Source organism: Lontra canadensis, unplaced genomic scaffold, assembly GCF_010015895.1.
Source record: "Lontra canadensis isolate GAN:19392208 unplaced genomic scaffold, GSC_riverotter_1.0 scaffold3, whole genome shotgun sequence".
NCBI lineage: Eukaryota > Metazoa > Chordata > Mammalia > Carnivora > Mustelidae > Lontra > Lontra canadensis.
In genome coordinates, this window is record NW_022630997.1 from 7,707,792 (window position 1) to 7,722,272 (window position 14,481).

At 47.7% G+C, this 14,481-nt stretch overlaps 1 protein-coding gene across 2 annotated transcripts in view; it reads left to right on the top strand.

Annotated features, from left to right (window-relative positions):
- Positions 1–1,156: 1,156 nt before the first annotated feature.
- GPAM (glycerol-3-phosphate acyltransferase, mitochondrial) overlaps positions 1,157–14,481 on the top strand; it is a 54,504-nt gene continuing 41,179 nt past the window's right edge. Inside the window, exon 1 of one of the 2 annotated variants that reach the window (XM_032880143.1) lies at positions 1,157–1,377. The gene's annotated coding sequence lies outside the window, so the exon portion shown is untranslated. The remainder of the gene's footprint in view (positions 1,378–14,481) is intronic. The other variant, XM_032880160.1, reaches the window with a different exon arrangement.

Here is a 14,481-nt window from a genome sequence, read left to right on the forward strand (position 1 = left end):
CTAATATCAAACTCCTGCCTTCTGTGCTGTGAGAGTTTCAAAGGACAGGGGACTCAACCTGGTGCTCCTTCCCAAGCCCATCTCCTGCCCCCACCAGTGACTGCCTCAGTGTCTGATAAGGTAGATACAAAATCCATCTCTATTGCATAAAGTGTTGATGGAGAAGATTGGGGTGGAGGTAAGGGGAAGTGACTGCTAATGGGAATGGGTTTCTTTCTGAGGTTCCTTGAAATGTCTTAAAATTGATTCTGCTGGGGCCTATGTGTTATTTGCATAACAAAGGGATACTGAAGTTCCTTTACAGAAGGGTTTCTTTACTTTCCTTAGGGCACGCAGAACCTTACAGGGACCTGGCAGAGTTCTCTCACTGATTCCTTAGCAGCCGCTTAGCCGAGAAGGGGCTGAGGGACATGTTCAAAGTCAGAGGGCTACAAGGCTGCCTAGCTGCCAACACCCACCCTCCTCGTGACGCCTCTGTGACCCCCAGAGCACAGACAGCATGTGAAGGGAAAGTGGTGGGAAAGGATGAAGACTACAGAAGCTCTAAGTCACTGTCAAGGAAATGTATGCAAAGCATCTCCAACACGTGACAGCAAGTCCCTAGAGACTCCATGGCCTCTTTGGGGACACAGCCAACAAGCTGCTCCTCTGGTGCCAAATACACTTACCACCTCCCCCACCCCCACGGTGACCCAGCCCTGCTCAGCCCCACTCAGGCTTGGTTTCTTAGCAGCAGTGAGAACTCTCTTGGCCTTGGCAACATGGAAACATCCAGGCTGGGAGCTGAGCGCCCCACGTGATTGCTCAGGATACTCTGCGGGCAGGGCTCCCCACACCCTGCCCCCCCCCCGCCCCTCCCCCGTGCCCCCTCCCCTGCCGCCCCTACCCCTTCTGCCGGGTCAGGCTCCTCCACCAAGAATGAGGCTCTGAGCTCCCAGCTTCACTCCCTACTTAGAAAATCCCCACCAGGCAAAGCCAAGAAGACACCACTTACAGCATCATTAAATTATAAAGAGCCCTGAAACTCACTCCAAAAGCCCGGGTCTGTTTGCCCTTGCGGTCCGAAGGAAGCAGGCGATTGGTTGGCCCTGTTCGGCCTCGCAAGCCTTATCTCAGGCTGGTTATTATTTGATTAAAGAGGCTTCCTTCTCCTCTGGTGTTTCAAAACTGTGCTGGGAGGGTTTGCTGCAGCCTGGGGACTTTTTCTGAGGTTACTCCCGAGCACTCAAAGTCCTTCGGCCTCCAGCAGTACAAACAGACAGCCAGACGCCGCCACACACGGGGGCTGTCTTCCGAAAAGTTTCCATCAGCTTTGCACATCAGCTGGTTGAACATAATTCTTCAAACACTACAGAGTCAAGGATACAGGTATTAAAGGTAATTTTTTTGGGGGGGCGCCTAATTTCTTAGGATGCCATGACACTGGAAATGGGGATATGGTTGGAGCTCTGGGGCTCAGAGTGGAAAGCAGGAGAGGCGGAGAAAGTGGAAAAAGGAAGTGCAAGAAAAAAAAACTCAGAATCTTGGAATTCTACAGAAAGGCAAGGCCAAGGGGTGAGTTATTTGCAGCTGGAGAGAGGTGTGAGCACGATCAGCAGGTCTCATTGGCATCTGAGCGCTTTTGCTCCCATGAAGCCCTTCCTGAGGTCTGTCCTCTTGGCATGTCTGTCATCCTCCCCACTGGCTCAGAACCCCAAAGTCCTTACAGGGTTTTGGACGCTGTGTGAGCAGTCCAGTTGCTTTAGCTTGAAACTTATCCGATCTGATTTGCAAATGGGATGTGGCCCTCAGAGGGTCTACTTGGCGCGCCAATCCTCTTGATGCTGACCACAGAGAGGGGCAGAGTGGGGCCGAGCCCCGCATTTATGAGAATTTCTTTCCCACCTTGCAAAGATCTCTGTGTGCTGTGCATGGTCTGTTCTCATCCGGGCCATGCCCCCACCTCAGCTGGGCGGGTAGGGAACAAGTCCGAGGACTTCCCCTGCTACCCATGCAGGCTGGGCTCCGTGGGGTGCCGGCAGGGGTTTAGAGACCTGGAACGAGGATGAGGACAGGAGTATCCTCTCTCATGGTGAGGTTTGGTTGGAGCTGGCCAAGGAGGGGAGGAGAGGATACAAAACAAGAAAAACATTTTATTTTGCCATTAAATAGAAAAAAAGGCTTTTGGGGTAAATTGGTATTAAAACTGGTTTTTCCCTCCACATGTTAGATGACTGCGTCTCCTCTCTCTAGTCATGGCAGTTCTTTTAACCGCCAGATGCTTCCATTCGGGATGTCTTAATTCTGAACTGGCTGTGTCCAGGTTGTTTGTGCTTTGCTGGCGTGGGATGGGATGGGATGTTGGCATCACTGCCCCCAAAGCTTCTCCATGGGGTGGAGAGCCCTTCTTCCTGCTGAGGACTCTGCCACCCCCCAGGAATTTTCTCTGCCCAGGCCCCCCCACTGGATTTCCTGACACTCTTCAGAGTAATGGTCAGAGGAGTTCATCAAAGTAAATCCTGATTCCCCCTCAAAATTTTAAGGGAAATCACAAGAGGGAGGACAAGCTCAGAGCAGGGAGGCTGTACCTCTTGGACCTGATTTCTTTCCTGCTCCTTTGGGAACACCTCCACCCTTTACCATCGTCTGGATGGTGTGGATCTTCCTCTCTCCCCATTCTCCATCCCTGTCCCACCACATGGGGACTCGTTCTTCGCACCCACCGTGGTGTCCTTATTTCATGCTCTCCTTTCCGCTTGGCACACTCTCCCCCCTCCCCTGGCCCCTGCTCTGGCCAGGTCAACACATGAGTTGGGTCTTTGAATAAAGGCTCTTCCTCTGGTACTAGGTTAGGGTTCCCTGCACTTTGCCTCATTGGACCCCTAATCGCATTATCTTATGATTGCTTGTGTCTTCATCCATGGCCTCCCCTACACCGGCAGCTCTGTGAAGCCAGGGGTTTTACACTTGTTGACTCAGTTCTCATAACATGCCTGTGAGGTGAGTGTCAACCCATTTAACAGACGGGAGAGCTGGATTAAGAAACAAGTTCACCGGGTAAATGGTGGGCTTCAGAACCCGTGCTTCCACTCCTGTGCCGCGTGCCAGTCTGGTTCTGAGTGAGTCCATGAGAAACAAATGACTAGTGTCAGGGTAATGAGCAGAGCACGAGGCAATGCTTCCATCTGCTCCGCTGAACCGTTCCCTCCACTGAGAAGACAGCACAGGAGCCACAGTGCCGGTTGTGGGCAAGGCTTTGAGGACGTGGGAGTGAGTGGCCACAGACCCTGACCAGAATGGGTCTTCGTTTCGAGCTCTGTCCTCTGTGTCAGGATCGGCTTTCCCCGTCAGTCTCTTGCCTACCTTTGTAGCCAGGTTTAATCCCTTCTGGGCTCCATGCTGGAGACTGAGAGGGGCTCCAGAGCAGGAATTTGGCCAGCCTTGAAGTGGGTCCTTCAGGAAACCATCATGGCCGGACGCTCGGAGTCCATCAGATGTTGTGCTGAGGGCTCTCCTGCCAGATCTCATTCGTGAGGGAGGGGTCAGGATCATCCTGTGTCTTAGAGGAACAGACTAAGGCTGGGAGATCCAGCTTGCCCAAGCTGGTAAGTGCGAGAGCTGAAACTCAATTCCCGATGTATCTGACCTCAAAGCCGGTGCCCTTCCCACACACCAGGGGCTTTCACAAGCACTTAGCTTTGAGCTCACTGGATCCCCTCCGAAATTCCCGTCAGGCAGATAGTCCTGCTCCACTGTCTACCTTCCCAATTGCTGAGTGCGGATCCCCTCACTGTGGTGTGGTCCTCAGCGTCGTCTTCCCTGCCCGGACCACGGTCGAACATGGGGCTTGACAAGACCAGGGACTGTTTGGGGGCATCTGGTCCAAGAACATCACAGCCAAAAAAGCCTCAACCAAGGTCCCCAGCCTAGGGGGATCTACAAAGTCTGAAAACCTTTGTTAGAAGAGTAGTAAAACATTGGAGGGTCATTCACTGCTGAATTTCGCTTTTTCCACTTGTTATTTATGTTGTCTAAGTTCTAGTCTTCCTCATCTGGAAAATGGGTATAACGTATCTCTCTTGGAGTTACTTGGAGAATAGATATTCTGTGTTCACTGAATGTGGGTGTGTGCCTGCCATGTGTGAGGCACTGGGATACAGTAGAGAATCAGGCAGAAGCAGCTCCCTTCCCTTGTGGAAGTTACAGTTGGATTGGGGGCAACAGGCATTAAAAAAAAAATTACACAAATAATTAGTTCCCGTTGTGGTGAGAAAAAGAACAAAGGACCTCATTTAGATGGGGGTGGCGAGCTAGTCAAGAAAGACTTCTCTGATGGACCAGTAGCATATGAGCACCTATCATGCCTCCAGAATGTAGTAGGTGCTCAGTATGTGTGACCCTGGCCAACTTCCGGCAAGTCTCTGGGACTCAGAGGCTATGAGTCTAAAGTGTGTGTGATGGGGGGTGGACTGAATAATTCCTCAGGCTGAGTTGCCCCTATCCAGTATTTAAAATTCCCTTGATCCATAGCAAGATAGAGACAGATTAAAAGAGACTCTCCTGACTCCCTGTCCAGTGCTCTTCTACCCAGCCATCACCATGGATGGAGAGAGTCTGAGTCTAAATCAAGAAGGCCAGGAGGAAGACTTGGCTGATTCTGTCTCCTGGAAGTCTCTTTCTCTAGCACCTCCTTCCACTCCCCAGCTACAACTCAACGTCCTTGCTCCCTGGGGGGGTCACTCCTTCTAGATGGAAATCCCTCAGCCCCTTCCCAGGCACAGAAAACAGGTTCTCTGCCTTTGTGTCTTTGCCCTCCAGGTTCCTGCATGTCCAGCTTGGATGATTAATCCTCCTGCGGCCATCCTCTCTGATGGTGAGATCGCAAGCACAGGCAGGCTGGGAGGGGGAGCTATGAGTTGAGGATTTGGGGAGGGGCCCATCATCTTCCTTGGCTGCCCATGAGTGCTCCCAAGGCAGCCCCCTTCCCCCACCCACACAGCCTACCCCCAGGAGCACCATGTTCCTTTTGCATTGCACATAGTGTCTTTTGTAAGCTCTCCGGCCAGGGTTTTAGTGACAGCCCTTGTGAGGAGCTGGTTAGCATTTTTTCCAGACAAAGCCAGAAACTGGGAGGTGATGGAAAGTCTAAGCTTGCCAAGCATGATGAGAGGAAATGATCAGTTTCAGGCTCCTGAAAGAATGGTCTTTAATTCTCTCCCACCTTCCCCATGGGGGACCCTGTCCCCTTGTCCTCCAGGGGCATATCAACTCTCTATCTCCTCTTCCTTACCGGGGGCCACACTCTTGCCTTCAGCTGTCTGTTAGCCAATCCCTACCTACTGTTTGCTGGTCATAATGCTTAGTAGGACCTCCCAGGGTCATCAGTGTTTTAGCCAGTGATGCCTAAGGGAGCAATAATGGCGGGAAGACAGGCTATAGGATTGATCCTTCAAAGCATACCACTGCCTTTATATGAACTCAGGATTTGAAAACCTTTCTTTGGTGGTGGTGGTGGTGGTGGGGTTGGTCAAAGAAGATTAGATGGATATTGAGAAAGGAACAAAAATGCTGTACAATAAATGATACATTACCCCAAGAGCATTTCCAAAGAGACTTTGAGTAGCAAGTTGTACCCTGAGGCAAATCCTCCCCAGTGGGTCATAAAAGGAAAGTGACAGGATATTTGCAATGGAAAGCACACCCTCCCCATTCAGTTCCCAGAGCTTGCAGCCCTGCTGATCTTACCAAGGTGAAGCTGGGTTCTCTGGCCATGAGCAGCATTTTAGGTGTATAATGGGGCTCCAAGCTGCCATGCTGAGTCAGTGGTAATGAAAATCCTCCATGGCTCCTGAGCCCTCTCCCCTCCCCATGCTCCCCATGCTCCCCTCCCCAGCTCCCCATGCTCTTCTTGCCTCAAGACACTTGCTTCCTGAGCTTTGCATTTGACCTCCAACCTGCCCTATGGGTCTGGCAGGAAGTTTAGCTGCGGCTGGCTCTGTGCATTGAGCTTCAACCTCTTGCCAGAAATCAAATCGGCTAAAAAACAAACAAACAAACAAACAAACAAAAAGCAACTATCCAAAATGAGTTTTCAAAGAAAGCAACATCATTTCCCCGTGACTTCTTGACTTCTTCTGCGGAGAGGAGTGGTTGCTGTGGAACTTAACCAGACGGCTGCTTGGTAACAGCATAGATGAGGTTTGCTTTTTGTCAATTCCAAATTATAAGTGACTGTGAGGAACAGGGACTTGGGAAAATGGAAAGCCTTGGGACTGAAAGCTCTTCTTCTGACTTGGCAATGGGAAAACCAGGGGGATCAAGCAGCAGGTGGTGGGCAGGAGATTGGCTGCTCCACACCCAGCCCCGGTTTGGCCCAGACAGTTCAGGGACACAAGAGAGGTGCTGAGCCTTCACTCATCGGTCCCCTGGCATCTCCCCTGGCATCTCCCCGGGGCGGTAGCAGTCCTAACCCCCATCGCACTCCCCTTGGGGCTCATTTTAATGATCTTGTGGGATGATGCCCAGGGTGAGCCTGCTGGGTAGGATGGAGGTAGGGCTCTCCATCCATTGCACCAGCCAGAAACAGCATGCATGATTAGACGATAGAAAATGTGCCCTCTAATCGTCACATTGTCTAAGTTCATGAAGCAGCACTCTGTGTTCCTAGTGCTTTGCCATTGCTTCTTGGAGTGCCCTCTTCCTACACTGTCACCCCTGCCCCACAACTAATTAGCTCCGTGACTCGGGGTAACGAGGTACAGCCCCTGCTCTCAAGGAACTCAAAGCCCAGAGGAAGAGATGGGTAATTAAATAATTTAGGGTAGCATTACCACGTGGAGATTGCCATCATAGAGCAGAGAGGTTTATTCTAGGGGCAAGTTCTATCCCTCCAACCCTACCCTTCACCCCTCCTTGTCCTTGCCCTGCAATACCTTCCCTGTTCAATCTGGGTCTCAAACCTAATTCTTCTCCCAGCAACTCCAGTGGCTATTCGCAGTAGCCATATTCCAGACTGCAGACCAGTGCTGGTCTATGATGTTTTTCTAAGAACTAAGGACAAAGTAGCCAGTCTTTAGTACAGCTGTGTATTTCCTTGGAGGAACCTGCTTTCCTTCTGAGAGTCTATCCCTCCTGTTTGTCGGGATATTGAGACATTCTTTCTTATGAGATGATGATGTTTGTAAGTTATCAATTTATGTTGCATTTAATTTTCATATTATGACTGGGCAGAAAAAATAGTTAGCATCCGTTGTTTACTGCACAGTGATAGTTCAAAGTCTGGGAAGCATTGCCCAACAAACTGCTTGTCATCAAGGTTAACACCTATGTCCAAACCCAAGTGGGAGCCCCTGGAATGTCTTTCTTCGTGTCTGATTTCTCAGTCTGTAGCCAACTGGCCAAGCTGATGTATTCAAATTCTACTCATTTCCCGGAGACACTTAGCTGGCCGTGGCGGCCAAATCCTTAAATAGACACTCCTGTTTTCTTGTCATCACAGGCTGATGTATGTTTCATGCCTTGAGTATCCAATTTCTGGGCCAAACTCATGAAAATCTAAAGGGGAATTATCCATCTCAGAAAGCAATTGCAATGGAAATAAAAGCAATTTGTACTCAGCGTTATCAGGATGTTTAATTTTTCATTGAAATCGCAAGATAAAAGTTGATCTTGTGTTAATCCAGATCTCCAGCTTCCACTGAGCTGCAGCTTAGAAACTGCTGGAAAAGATGCAAGTACCGTGGCCCAGAGCAGCCTTTCAGGGGCTGTCCGTCTATCTCATGAGGTTAGGAAATCTTGAGGTCGAATGGTCTTGTCTAGCTAAATGAAGTCCCATACTGCCTCTGGTTATCCCACCACTGAAGATATGGTCCAGGGCATTGGAAGTCCCCACAAAAGCTTGATGGATAGAGGAAAATGCCCATCAAGCAAACCAAATCCCAATAACATCTGTGGTAAAGTCCAAGTTCTTGGGCTATGGTTGAATGTTTCTATATTAAAAGTTATTTAAGGGACACCGAGGTGGCACCAGCCTTGGTTGGGCACCACCTCTTGGTTTTGGCTCAGGTCATGACCTCAGGGTCCTGAGACTGAGCCTCGTGTTGGGCTCTGTGCTGAGCATGGAGTCTGCGTGAGATTCTCTTTCCCTCTTCCTTTGGCCCTCCTGTTTGTGTGCTCTCTCTCTCAAATAAATAAATAAATCCTTAAAAAAAGATTATTTAATATAAGCGATTCATGCCAGGCTTAGATAATTTAGCTATAAGGAGGGTTTTCTTTTACCACTCTGCAATGTTGGTTTTGCTCTGTGATGGCCAATACAAAGGGAGACTCTCATGTTTGGACTGAGTCCTTCTTGAGGTCAAGGATGTGTCTTGTGCGTGTTATTGGTGAACACACTCTTCTCCTTCTGCCAAGGTCCCCTGGGACCTACCCCATCTCTTGGCATGTAAGATGCCAAAAAATTATTGTTGGTGGAAACAATAATACAAATGACTCTTATCTTTTGGAAAGAATCAGTTTCTGGCAGTTTCTACCTTGACCTAATGTGACCACTTAATCACTCATATTTTTCACTTGCTTATTTAATTATTAGAAGACAATTTTTTTTTTGACTTGATAATTATGTTTTGGTTTGCAACCCTAAAAAGAGGAAAAAGGGGGAGTAAAACTGATGGGCAACTAAGGCCTCCAGTGAGCACTCTGCCCTCCCAGCCTTGGTCCCAAGTTTTCTGGAACCTGCCCCGGCTGCTTATTCAGGGTGTCATCCAGACTTGGGAGCAACAGGCTCGGTCCACTTACTTGTATTTGGTTTGCCTGGGCTCTTTGGCCGACACAGTCCTTTCCACTGAACTCCTCCCACTTGTAACGGGCAGCCCTCTGGTTGGTCAGCAGCTTGAGGTCTGGCAAGAACGATATAGAAGGCTTAAGGGTGTTTCTCATCATGGCTTTGCCATCAATCCATTGTATGGTCCTGGGCAGGTCATCCTTCTCTCTGGATCATGGTTTCCTCATCTGTAAAACACGTTGGATTAGGTCAGAATTTCTCAGCTTGACCCTATTGACATTACAGGCCAGATCATTTTTGTTGCGGGGCTGGCTGTCCTCTGCATTGTAGGATGCTTAGCAGCATCCTGGCTTCTACCTACTGGTTTCCAGTAGTACTCTTCCCCTCTTTTGTGATGACCGAAGGTATCTCTAGACATTTCCAAATGTCTTCCTGGGGGCAGAATTATCCCCAGTTGAGAACTATTGGATTAGATTGACCCAATTGGATTGAGTTTGAGAAACCACATTGAGTTGTTAATCTCTCCTGTTTTATTGAGCACCTACTGTATACTAGGCACTATATTTGGTTTTGTAGTCTAAATATTTTTTACACATATTCCATTGAGTAAGTGCCATCTACTTCACAAAAATCTGAATAAGAGCTAGGCATTGAGATAGAATGAAAAAAAGAGAATCTCTCTTTGGATTCTTACTAGCCTCATCTCTAAAACATCAACTTTACACACCGTTGTCAGGACCTAATGCTTAGTGTATATAAAGGACCTTAGATTATAGTAGACATCCAATAATTAAATTCATTCTCCTTTCTTACCCACTCCCGAGAGAATCAGATCTGCACAAAACATTAACTTTATCAGCCTTGCTCTGCCATCTCTAGACATCTACCCTTCACCGATCACATGCTGCCTCCCCTCTCCCCAGTCAGTCCAGTACTGATATGTCTTCTTAAAAAATCTCAAACTGGGGGGCACCTGGGTGACTCAGTGGGTTAAAGCCTCCGCCTTCAGCTCAGGTCATGATCCCAAGGTCCTGGGATCGAGCCCCGCATCGGGCTCTCAGCTCAGCAGGGAGCCTGCTTCCTCCTCTCTCTCTGCCTACTTGTGATCTCTGTCTGTCAAATAAATAAATAAAATCTTAAAAAAAAATCTCCAACTGTTTGTTTCAAGGAGAGCCCTCTCACTGCAGTCTCTTCTATCACCAGATTATTAACTTGGTCCATTTTTGAAGGAGTTGCCTCTCTTTAGGGAAGAAAAAGAGTCTTCAGAGTCTGGAGAATCACCAAGATTTGCAGAGGCCATTGTTTCATGTTTGCTTTGCCTGATGACAATAAGGATCCAAGGAAGAGGGAGCTCCTGCTCTATGAGTTATCAGCACTGCCTCTCTGGGGCCATTGGTTGGGGCATGGGTTTTAGCATGGGTTCTGAGTGTCTCAAGGGCAAAGACCATGCATTGGTCTTCGTGGGAGCTTCTGCACCATCTCCTCCAGGGAAAACATGTTGGTGTTTGCTAGCCTGACATGGCGAGAGGCATCATGGTGCAGTGATAAGGATTTCAGGGCAATGGAGTTGGAATCTGTATTTTCCTTTCCAGTCAGATCCTGACCAGGGGCTTTGGGGAACATGCGGACAGTGTAATTCTTGGGAAAAAAAAATGGTTCAGGCTCAAAGCCCAGCTCTGTCGCTTCCTCTCTGTTTCACCTTGGGACGCTTATGTTATTACTCGGAACCTCAGCTGTTGTATCTGAGAAGTCTGCAATCACAGGGGTCCCTTTTCACAGGGAGGTTGTGAGAATGAAATGCTAGAAGATGTGGACAGTATACGGTACAATCCTGGTAAATATTAAGTGCTCAATAGAAATCCACTTTGATTGAAAATAGGTATCATCTTAAATAGTAACTATAAACAATAATAACTAGGACAGGTTTTAGACAACAAAAAGAGGGATTTGGGTGGTTGAAAAAGTAGATATGAGATTGACTCGTTCCATTGCTCATGAGAAAATGGGCTCAGAAGGGGAAGCGAAGGGAAGGGCTCCTAGGTTACTGGCAGAGCTGGGGGGAGGTCTTGCATCTCTAGATTCTCCTTCACATGCTGGTTCTGCCATGCTGGGTCTGCTTTCCTGTGTTAAAGAAATGGAATACTCACTCACACCTGTGAACATGGTCAAGCAGACTCTTCAGGACTCCCCAGAGGCATGGGGACCATCACGATGGGGCTTTTTACAGTGGGGAGGACAGACTGGGCTTAACTCCAAATACAGCACTGGCAGGGAGTGGGGAGGGGTCAGCAGATGGAAAAGTACTAAGCGGAAACGGCAAGGGTAAGGGGGACTCTGACTCAACTGACCTAACCGGATTCTTCACCGAAGACAGGCCGGGGTGGTCAGGCAAGACCTGTAGGCTGCTGGAGGGTGCCGAGCCTGATCAGATAGCAAAGTCAGGGACCCGGTGAAACTGACGTAGCAGTGTTCTTGCTAAAACTGGATTTTACTAGGAGGTGCACAGATGGTCTTAGGAGAAGGTCCAGGAGACCACCTAAAGTTTGAATTTTTGTCGCCTGCCCAAATATTTAAAGCCCATGTTTGGAAATTACATACAGATTGGGGAAAATGTGCCTGTTGGTGTAAGCACCATGTGCTGTTCCTGGAGGGAAACTTTTTTCCATGTAAGAGAGAATGTATATTTGTTTAATGGGTTTGTGATGACCAAGGGTTGCCCGAGAGAAAAGCAGAGTGTGAGAGGAGGCCGAGCACCCCCAAAACTCCCCGGCCACACTAGCCTGTCCTTCTGTACAGCCCACCACTATAGAAACTACTGCCTTTGTCCCTCCATCTCCCACCTTCTCAAAGTTCAGCCCTTACCTCCCAGCCCAGGCCCAAGGCACTGGCGGGCTGATCTTTTCCTTTAATGGTGACATTCAGTCTCAAGAGCTGCTACGAATGACCGTAATATAACTGAGCACAAATTGTGTTCCCCTTCCCAGTAAAGTACAAGAGATTGCTCTGGCCTGGCTCCGAGCTGTGATTCATAGCGTATCTTTCACCTCTTGCCAATAACCATAAGCTTGCTTGAGAAGGAAAGACTGAAGGTTTTAGGCTCGCTGTTGAAAGAGGACGAATTTTAACAGAGTGGCTTTCTACACTTGGTCCTTCAATATCGACCTTTTTGGGGTTTGCTTGCAGTGGGAGGTTATGTGGTTCTGTTCAGACACTGGCATCACGTCTAATTCATGTGATGCAAAATCAGGTATAACTACATGTGAATGGAACCTTAGTAAAAATGGAATAACTTAATTGAATTAGCTTGTACTGTACTCTTAAATGATGGTCATAGTTCAGTCAAGAGGTTGAATCAGTAGAGTCCTATTTCCTATCAGAACTCTATCTCTTATTCTACCTTTTCCTTGTAAGTTAAAACTTACCTGAAAATGGCCATCTTTCTTATCTAAAGAGCTATCAGCAGGCACAGAGCACATATTTTAATGTTTGCCTTTTACTCCCCTCCTCTTTCGTTTAACCCCCTTCTGGCATAACGTATCATCAAATTATGATTTAAAGGAGGGATCTGGGGGCGCCTGGGTGGCTCAGTGGGTTAAAGCCTCTGCCTTTGGCTCAGGTCATGGTCACAGGGTCCTGGGATCCAGCTCCGCATCAGGCTTTCTGCTCAGCAGGGAGCCTGCTTCCCTTCCTCGCTCTCTGGCTGCCTCTCTGCCTACCTGTGATCTCTTTCTGTCAAATAAATAAATAAAATCTTAAAAAAAAATAAAGGAGGCATCTGGGCCAAATCCTGCCAACCATTTGTTTTGCAAATAAAGTTTTATTGGCACACAGCCACATCCATTTGTTTATGTACTGTCTATATCTGTTCTCATGCTACTATGGGATTATGAGTTGCATAGTTGTGACAGGGACCACATGGCCCCCAAAGCCTTAAGCATTTACTAGCTGACCCTTTATAGAAAGAGTGTCTGATTCCTGATTTAGAGTATGAGTGTTGGAGTCAATCAGGTCTTGGTTACTTGCTAGCTTGTAACAAGCTAGTTTTAACATTGGAAACACTGGCAGAACCTCTCCAAAACCTAATCTGTTCTATAGGGATAATTGATAAATACCTACCATGGAGGGTTGGTGTGAGAATTCAGTGAGATAAGCATTTGTGTCTGGCACAGAGCAAATGTTATCCTTGAGCATTCATTTCTTTGGCCCACAAATGTATATCTAGTGGTTTCTGTGGGCTAAGCTGGTGTTGGGGGGCAGGGGGAGGGGGAGGATAGGGTAGGATGGTGGGGTGGTGGGGCATGGCCATGGCAGAGGTTGACATAGAAGGTCCAGGCCCTACTAGAGCTTACATTCTAATGGGGGAAGAGAGGAAATATAAAGAAAATAAATCACAGATTAGTATCAGATAGTGATAAATGCTATAAACAAAATAAAATAGGATGGCACAGAAGAAAGTGACGAGGCAGGGAACACAAAGTTGCTAGCCAAGCTAAGACCTGAACATAAGAATGAGTCAGCCATGTACAGATCCAGAAAAAGAACCCTCCTGATAGCAGGAGCAAGTAAGGAATCCCTGAGCCAGGGATGATTCAGGATGGTTTAAGAAGAGGGATGGCCTTGGGGACCAGGGCTGATGGGGAGAGGAAGATGGCGGAGGTCAGCAGGGGTAAGAGCATGCTGACACTTGTGGGCCTTGAGAAGATTTTAGAAGCAGAGGTGCAATCTGAGACCATAATGGAGTAGAAATGAAGTCCTTGGCCTCATTCTTTGACCTTTGTTGTAAATATATTATTCTTCCTCTTTGGTGTCTGGCATTTGTCACTGTTGGAAACCGGAGACAGAAAGGGGTCTAGGGAGTCCTCATCAAATGGGAAACTTTTGGTTGTGGCAAGCCCATCCCACCCTGGCTGATCCCAGCTGCCTCACTTGGGCTCGTCTCCTTACAGTACCCCTGACTCACCCAAAGATCTATTGGCCGATGCTATTACCTCTTTGAAATTTTTCTTATCAGGAGGCTTTAATGCCTCTCCAGGCAGAGCACTTAAGGTGAAAAACAGTTAATGTAATCTTAAAACACTCTAAAAAATTTCCAGCAATATAAGACCACCAGATAATCATTTTGTCCCTAGGGTCACTCAGAATTCACAGCTCAGTTCCCATAATTAGCATTTCTTTTGTGTCTGAATCGTTGAACAGGCGTGAAGAGCCCCAGTGATAATATTTTGCCTGCTGGACGTTTTAAAAAGAGCAGAACCATAGATACAATCAGTTACCCAAAATGCCTCTGGAGTTGCTGATAATAATAGCTATGTGGCATTTTCCCAGGTTCAAAGCCATGCTGCAAACCTAGATTCCTTAAATTAAAAATCTACCTTTAGTTTACCTACCTTTATTGGCTTTGGAAGACTCCTCCTCCTCCTCTTCATCCTCCTTCCTCTTCATCCTCTTCCTCATCACCAAAATCCTTTATTGGAAAGTACTTACCTGGCTAATAGTAATTAGACTTCCTTTACAATGTACCAATACGTGTTTCTGTCTCATCTTGCCTTTAGACATTGTTCAAAGAACAAGATCCAGAATGGGGCTGTCTTCCAAACCATGCTTTCAAACACTGATTCTTAATCTGGAGTCCATGAATGACCTTGGGCAGGGTAGCGGGGTGGAGGGTGGGTGAGGAACCCCCTGAAATCAAATGTGAACTTCTACATGTACCTTTTTTT